The sequence below is a fragment of the Cyanistes caeruleus genome, chromosome 6 (genome assembly GCF_971803275.1).
Source record: "Cyanistes caeruleus chromosome 6, bCyaCae1.hap1.1, whole genome shotgun sequence".
NCBI classification, from domain to species: Eukaryota; Metazoa; Chordata; class Aves; order Passeriformes; family Paridae; genus Cyanistes; species Cyanistes caeruleus.
The window spans coordinates 50,621,957-50,629,379 of NC_141706.1; the positions used below are offsets into that span (position 1 = coordinate 50,621,957).

At 36.7% G+C, this 7,423-nt stretch overlaps 1 long non-coding RNA gene across 1 annotated transcript in view; it reads right to left on the bottom strand.

The window, feature by feature from the left end:
* Window positions 1-5,002, bottom strand: part of LOC147652679 (uncharacterized) — a 29,801-nt gene extending 24,799 nt beyond the window's left edge. Inside the window, exon 1 of the long non-coding RNA XR_015288046.1 lies at window positions 4,834-5,002. This is a non-coding gene — a long non-coding RNA (uncharacterized LOC147652679). The remainder of the gene's footprint in view (window positions 1-4,833) is intronic.
* Between the last annotated feature and the right edge of the window lie 2,421 nt (window positions 5,003-7,423).

Below are 7,423 nucleotides of genomic sequence, written 5' to 3' on the forward strand. Positions count from 1 at the left end.
GCTAAGAATTCTCATGATTTTCTTTCCTATCTAAAACTCTCGTGCTTTTTAATTTTCACATTCTAGAGAAAATCTAACAACTGCAATCTTATTTAAGATTCAAAATCCTTTGGCTTCCATTATGCTTTAAAAATTGGAAACAAAAAACACTGCTAGGTTTCTGGTCTAAGCCTTGATGTACAATTCAATTCAGTCCTAACTGCAGATCTACAAGTGGTATATATCCATCAATATTGTGCTAGGACTTTTGTTTTTGTTTGTTTGTTTCATTTTTGACAATAACATAGATCATGGTGGGGCTGGGGGAGGAAGACTGATTTATAAGGTTCTCACTTTATTTTTGAAGATGTTTTGAAGAATATGAGACACAGGTAAATAGACATATCTAGTGACTCTACATTCATCTAACATAAATATCTCAGGCAGAAAACTTGTTCCAATGTCTTCCACCATATATAAACTCAAGGAGGTACAGACACCTTTCTTTGTCTTGCCTTTGTGTAATTTTCCTAATAGCAAGAAAGCTTATAGCTATAATGATTTGTAAAAGCATTCAACACAAGCATAACTTTGTACCTCTCAAAATTTTAGTCCATTTAGTCATTTAAAATAAAATTAGTATTTTGCAAGTGGCTACTTATTCATCATCTGTTTACTCAAATGAAAATGTTGCTTCTATATATGATAAAGTTGTTCATTTTCTACTACAGTATTTATCCAAGGCTCTTTTTTACCACCCATCTTAAATTTTCTTCAAGTTCTGTTCAAATCTCCCTATGATTAAATATGTATTTCAAAAATATATCAAAGATTTGATCATATTCTAAAGTACATTAGCCAAGAGAAAGAACTTGTCTCTTGCTTTATGCTAAAAATCTAACACTTTCCTAAAATCCCATTTTATGCCATCACAGAATTGTGTGCATATATAGAGAGACACAGATATTCTGAAAAGGCAACTCACAAGATTTCTGATTTTCAGCCAAATTAATTTAGTTTAAAAAAAAATCTGTCTTTGAAAAACTTACTATTCTTTAGATTTAAACATGTTTAAATTTGCAAAAATATCTGTTTTTCTAGATGCAAAATTAGATCTAAGGGCAGAATGCAAACCGTAGTGGAGATGGGGTTATAGTTCAGACTGCAATCTCAGATTCTCACAGCTGCTCACATAATGTAGAAGGCAGAAGAAAGGCTAAATGCAAAGTCACAACTCTTACTACTTATGGCACTTGTATGAATTTGCTTTCCAAATTACTCTGTAGGATGTTGTATTTTCAGGGAGACTTCCCCCTCTCAACAACTTGATTTGAGCTAGATTAATGCCCTTTTTTCTCTTGCTGATGCCCTATATTACCTATCCTGTATTCAGCATCAGGTCCACAATTTAGATGTCTAAACCCTTTGAAAACCCTCTCAATAAAGGAAAAGAAGATGAAAGTAAGATCTTACAGTATCTTTCCTGAAATACTGCATCCCCACTGGACAGAAGAGAAAAAATACGATAAAAAATGACACAAAGGTAGAGTTAAGGTGGTTTACCAAAGCAAAAATGAAAGTTTGCACACACACAAGCAAAGAGGGGGAAGAAAAAAGGGCTATTATCTACATCCTGTCAGCAACTGGGCACAGCTGAGACTTCTATAGAATGCCTAGAGACAGTGGAGGAGTAAAAAGAATATGAGTGTTGTGTGTTGGAAAGAACTTGTCATTCTATTAGTTTCATGTGATGATAGAGATTTTGAAGAAAGGGTCTGTGAGCAGGTGATAATTTTTTACTTTATCTCATTTTGTTGTTGGTATCAATTCTCAAGACAATTTTACAAATTTCATTCTAGTGTTTTTTCCTAATTCCTTTGTGGGTATTGCCTATATGATATTTTTCCTGTAAAAGGTGTTCTCTGAGGTAGAGTTGTGAATTTAGTATTGAAGATAGAAAGTTAATATTATTTCCTGATTTTTTTAATTAACATTTCGATTCTGCCAGGTTGGGAAGTAAATAAATGAATTTTTTTCTTGCATTTTGGCTATATACTACCAAATACTCCTGTAAAGAATATGAGCTTTTCCTTCACAGCATGACAAAAGGGCCATATAATCCATGTTTAATCATATAGTTATAAAGTAATTCTATTTTTATATGCAACATATTAAAACGATGTTGTTTCCTGTTTTGGTCTGAACAGCAGGTCTCTAGCAAATGGTATTTGAAACAAAGATTTAGGTATCTGATATTCCATGCAAAAATACTGTGTGTATATTTCTGAAGTACCTGAGCTGACTTCTGTCGACTAGTTTTTAAACTCTAAGGAGACATGTATGCATGCTTCTGTCATTCTTCTTCCTCTCCTGTTAATTACAGAAAATTTTCTTTGATAAAGTCTAGGGAAGGCAGATACTTGTAATAAGGAAAGTGTGGTAAATATGTTTTCTTAAGTTAAAATCTCGTATTTATAATGTCACTTGAGAAATTTAAAGAATAAAACTGAACCCAAAAGCTACGAAGGGAGAAAGTAGTCTTAATGGATTTTTAAACTTAGCTTGAGATTTGTTGTTGGACTCACACTGTCAAATAAATTAAAAAATTTAGTGGTAGATGAATCTACCACCAAGGTCTGAGTCTAATCTATTTTATTTATCAAAAGCTCTTAATCTTTCTCTTTCTAACTCATCAGTTGTGCCAAACACTCTACTAACTCTTGTAGGCTTCAGCACTTAAAAAAGTGTAGAACTATTTTTGCTGGTGTGATAAAAATGGATAAAATACTGTTTGTGCCATCTTTAGTTCATTGGTGACACCAAATGTAGGTCAGGATATGTTTGCTATTTTTCAGGAAAAAAAAGCAAAAAGCAAAAAAAGCCTGCTGTCCTTTTTGCTGCGCTGCTGACTCCTTGAGCAAAACTGGATCTTTCAGCTCTGCCAGCATGTTTGAAAGGTCAGAGTTCATACTGGCATGGCTACAAACACACACTTCTGTAACTGAGCAGCAGAGCACCATGTCAAGCATACAACATCAAAGTAATGTTTTTTCAAAGGAGGGAAGGGTTTTCTCTTGTAAATTCCTGATTTATCACAGTGGTACAGCTATACTATCTCCCTTGGGATTCTAGACAGCATTCCTATTATCCACTCAGCTTGTACAGTCTTGTTAATGTGCTTCTGTTGTTTTTAACTGTCACAGAATTGGTGATGTGTAAGTTGCAGAGAATTCACAATAAATTCTAAATGTGCATGTTTAGGTAAACACTTTTTCCCCCTTTAACACAAACACAGATTCTCCCCATTGAGCAATCACCACAGGTTCTGCTCAGACTGGGGATTTTAACAACAGTGAAGAATTCCCCCCAGACTTGCCTCTCAAGAAGTTTGTGCCTCTCCCTCTTGTTTGCTTACAGATAGAAAATATATTTTGTTTACAGTTTGATACTGCATATTTGTTTTGTGATCACACAGCTGTTCTCATGTCATCATCTATATAGGAAGGAAAAATTGTGAGGACAAGAAACAAACTATCTGCAACTCAGTGTTAAACCATATTCTTTTGGGTTGTTTTTTCCTATGATACCTATGATAGGTGGAACATCATTAAAGATATTCTCCTGAGTATGTTAAAATGAGGACACCTGCTTGACAATTACAGCTGCTTGTGTTCTACTCCTATTTCCCACTTCTGCATGGTTGAGAGGAAGAAGCTGGAAGATAACAATAACTGTTACTTTGATATTATGTACATCCCAATAATCCACTGAAGAGGAGCAATATTTAATTAGTTTTACTCACTCCCTCCATTTTGTTTCTATTTTGGTATGCCTCTCTAATTATTCAGAACTTTGTTTCTTTGGGCTTACTCTCTAGAAAGAAAGTTAAATTAATTAAACACCAGGTACATTTAGTCTATCTTCTATAGATTAATAGATTAGAATGGATTTTAAACTGAACAGGTATCCCACATTTCCACTTGGTCAATCACTGAGAATTTGCCCAGCAAATTGTCAAAAAAAATAAAAAAGCAGTCATAAGATTTTCAGTCTGTGCTGATGGCTCTTGTCCATCACTTTCCTTCTGACTAAAAAGAAAGTCTCTGTGACCATTTCTGGTGATTCTTATCCTTGTCATATCAGAAAAGGATGTTCCCATCTTTAGGTCTCAGAAAGTGACTGTAAAGGTTTCCCCCAGGTCTCTGCAAACTCCCTCATACTGACAGGAAAGTGATATTTAGCTGTGGGAGAAATGCAGAGGCCTGAAGTACCTGCAGCTGCTCACTTAAAAATTCCTACTCTCTTCCCTCCAAATAAATACAATATATGAGGTAAAGCTGCTTTAGATATTGGAGCATTGTAAATCTAAGAAATATTGTATCTACATTTCACAGTACAAATAGCACCATTTTTTTCATCCCATATTTTTCTTGTGGCCCTTGGTAAGTCAGTACTTACAGAATAATCTTACATTATTCTCCAGCACTCATGAAGAGTGAGACCATAAATTCAAGCCTTCAAGATTATTTCCCAGTCATTTTCAGATAGGCAACATATGTCCCACTTGGAAAATGGAACAGTTTGATAATCTGTATAAAATCTCAGCCATACATTATAAATTTTAATCTAATGCTTGCCCTTGGAGAAACAACCCATTGAGTTTTGGATGGGGACATTGCATCAGAATTAGGAGGGTATTCTGGTGGCAGCAATTCAGAAAATTACTTTGATCTTCAGAGCTGTTGATCTGATGAACACAAAATTGAATTTTAAAAGCTTTTCTGAAATGATTCAACATTTTTGTAACTTTTGAGTGCTATCACATTTTCATACATATACACTGTAATTCTTTACCTGTTTTTCGAAACAGACCATGGCTACTGATCTTCAAAGAGCCTTTTTGCTGCTAGCATCTTCAGCTCAGGTGGCCAACAGCTTTTGTATGGAACTACAACTCCTACAAAGGAAAGGAAGAGCTGAGGGTGAGAGAGGGAGACTACCACCGAGGCTGAGCATTTTTTCCTGCCTGACCACCCACTTCAACTCAGCTACAGTTTTTCCAAAGGTGATAAAAAAGGATTTGGAAATAGATTTAACTGTGTATGAAAACACACGGGCCAGGGGATCAATTTTGTAATTAATGTGTGAGAGAAACACTGGTTTAAGAAACAGATACACCTGAATGATGAAGAAGCTGTTACCTTCCCTCATAAAAGGCAATTTATTGCAAGTTTGTGTCAGCTCCTTTGTGCTTTAAATGCAAGCTTAAACTTCATCTGGAGAATGAATTATTTGGGGAGAATTTATAATAGGGTTTTGTTTTTTATTTCTTCCCCCTATACAAATACAACTACAATATGACCCTTTGGCTGAGGGTCAGTCCTGATGTCTTGTTCTACAGAGAGTGTGGAAATGCAAAGAAAAATATAATTTATAATATCTTATTTTTTGTAAAGATGGCCCTCATCAATTTGCTGAAGGAAATCTGAACAGATTTTGGTGCCATGATTTACAATATACCTCTACTCTTTGCTTGTGCTTCCAGGACTTGTCAGTACCCTGAGTGCTGATTTGTAAACTTGTCTTACAAAAACTGATAAATGTTTAGCAAAAGAATAGAAAGGTCTGCTGCAATAGCAGAAGAGGTAGTCAATGCTAATGCAAGATAGTACTAGGCATACTTCAGCCTGTTTAGGGGCCTGGTTGGCAGAGCTCCTTGGGAGGGTATCCTGAAAGGAGGCAAAGCAGGCCAGGACAGCCGCACATTCTTCAAGAGGAAAATCTTACGGATATGGAAGCAGGCTGTCCCCATGTAGCCAAATGGATGGCCTGTTGGGGATCTGTCTGACTGGAAAAAACAAATTTATCAGCCTGGAAAGAAGGGGCAGGCAACTCAGGAGGGGGACTATGCGAATATTTGTGTAAGGAGAAAATTAGAAGGGCCAAACCCCAACTATAACTTAGCCAACCTTCCTTCCTTCCTTCCTTCCTTCCTTCCTTCCTTCCTTCCTTCCTTCCTTCCTTCCTTCCTTCCTTCCTTCCTTCCTTCCTTCCTTCCTTCCTTCCTTCCTTCCTTCCTTCCTTCCTTCCTTCCTTCCTTCCTTCCTTCCTTCCTTCCTTCCTTCCTTCCTTCCTTCCTTCCTTCCTTCCTTCCTTCCTTCCTTCCTTCCTTCCTTCCTTCCTTCCTTCCTTCCTTCCTTCCTTCCTTCCTTCCTTCCTTCCTTCCTTCCTTCCTTCCTTCCTTCCTTCCTTCCTTCCTTCCTTCCTTCCTTCCTTCCTTCCTTCCTCCCTCCCTCCCTCCCTCCCTCCCTCCCTCCCTCCCTCCCTCCCTCCCTCCCTCCCTTCCCTCCCTTCCCTCCCTTCCCTCCCTTCCCTCCCTTCCCTCCCTTCCCTCCCTCCCTTCCCTCCTCACTTCCTTCCCTCCTCACTTCCTTCCGCACTTCCTTCCGCACTTCCTTCCGCACTTCCCCACTTCCCTCCCCCAGAAAAATCCATAAATTTTTCTTTACAAGTTAATATAGTAACTGTAATGTCGTCCTTACTTTCCTTTGCCACTTGCTTGCATTAAACCCTTGAAAACAAGAAAAAGTACTATTTCAGTAGTACATACATTCCTAATTTCTTTACATTATTATGTATGTTAGTCTTTAACTTAGCAGGATCCAGTCATCTGGCTAGTAAAATATGTCTACATGTGTTTATATCTAGCTGTAAAAAACATTAAAATGTCAGTTGTTAATTGCATCTTAGTTCCTGTATCTCTCAGCCAAAGCCCTTTTATTTTTTCCTCTTTAGCTTTTATTACTCAAATAGGCATTATTTTTTTTATTACATAATTTTTAATTGATTGCAATTGTTAAAGTAACTCCAAAACCAAGAGTTTATAAAATATTTTCTTTTTACTTGATGTGGAGAAGTAAAATAATTTTTAGCTCCATACACAAATAATCATATCTATAAAAGTAGGGCAAGCAAAATGATACAAGAAATTTTCTTGAGTTTCTCATTTATGAAGTAGGGGACAATGGGAAGACTTATATTAAATTACATTAGTATTGACAAAAATTTACTTTATCCTCAGGCCAAACAGGGAATACCCACAAATGGAAGTAAAGCTGACACTGCATAATTAATAACTTGCAAAGCTAGCTACAGAATTCTGTTTCTGTGGAACTGTACTGCCAGCTTCATAGCCCTCCTGACAAGACAGGTCAGATGGAATCAGTACATATCTACTCAGATATTGCTCTTTCAGTGTCCCGGCATTAGATAGAAGAGACAGAAAAGTTCTTTACTTTCAAAGTTGTCTCTGGAAAATTCTGTGCTAATTAAGATTTCCAGGATAATTCAAATTGCCTTTTTCTGGTGCCATCTTCACACTTCTAAAGTGTCTTCTTCAGAGGAGAATACAGAGTATTATATCTTCTCTGTGTGACCTCAGGCA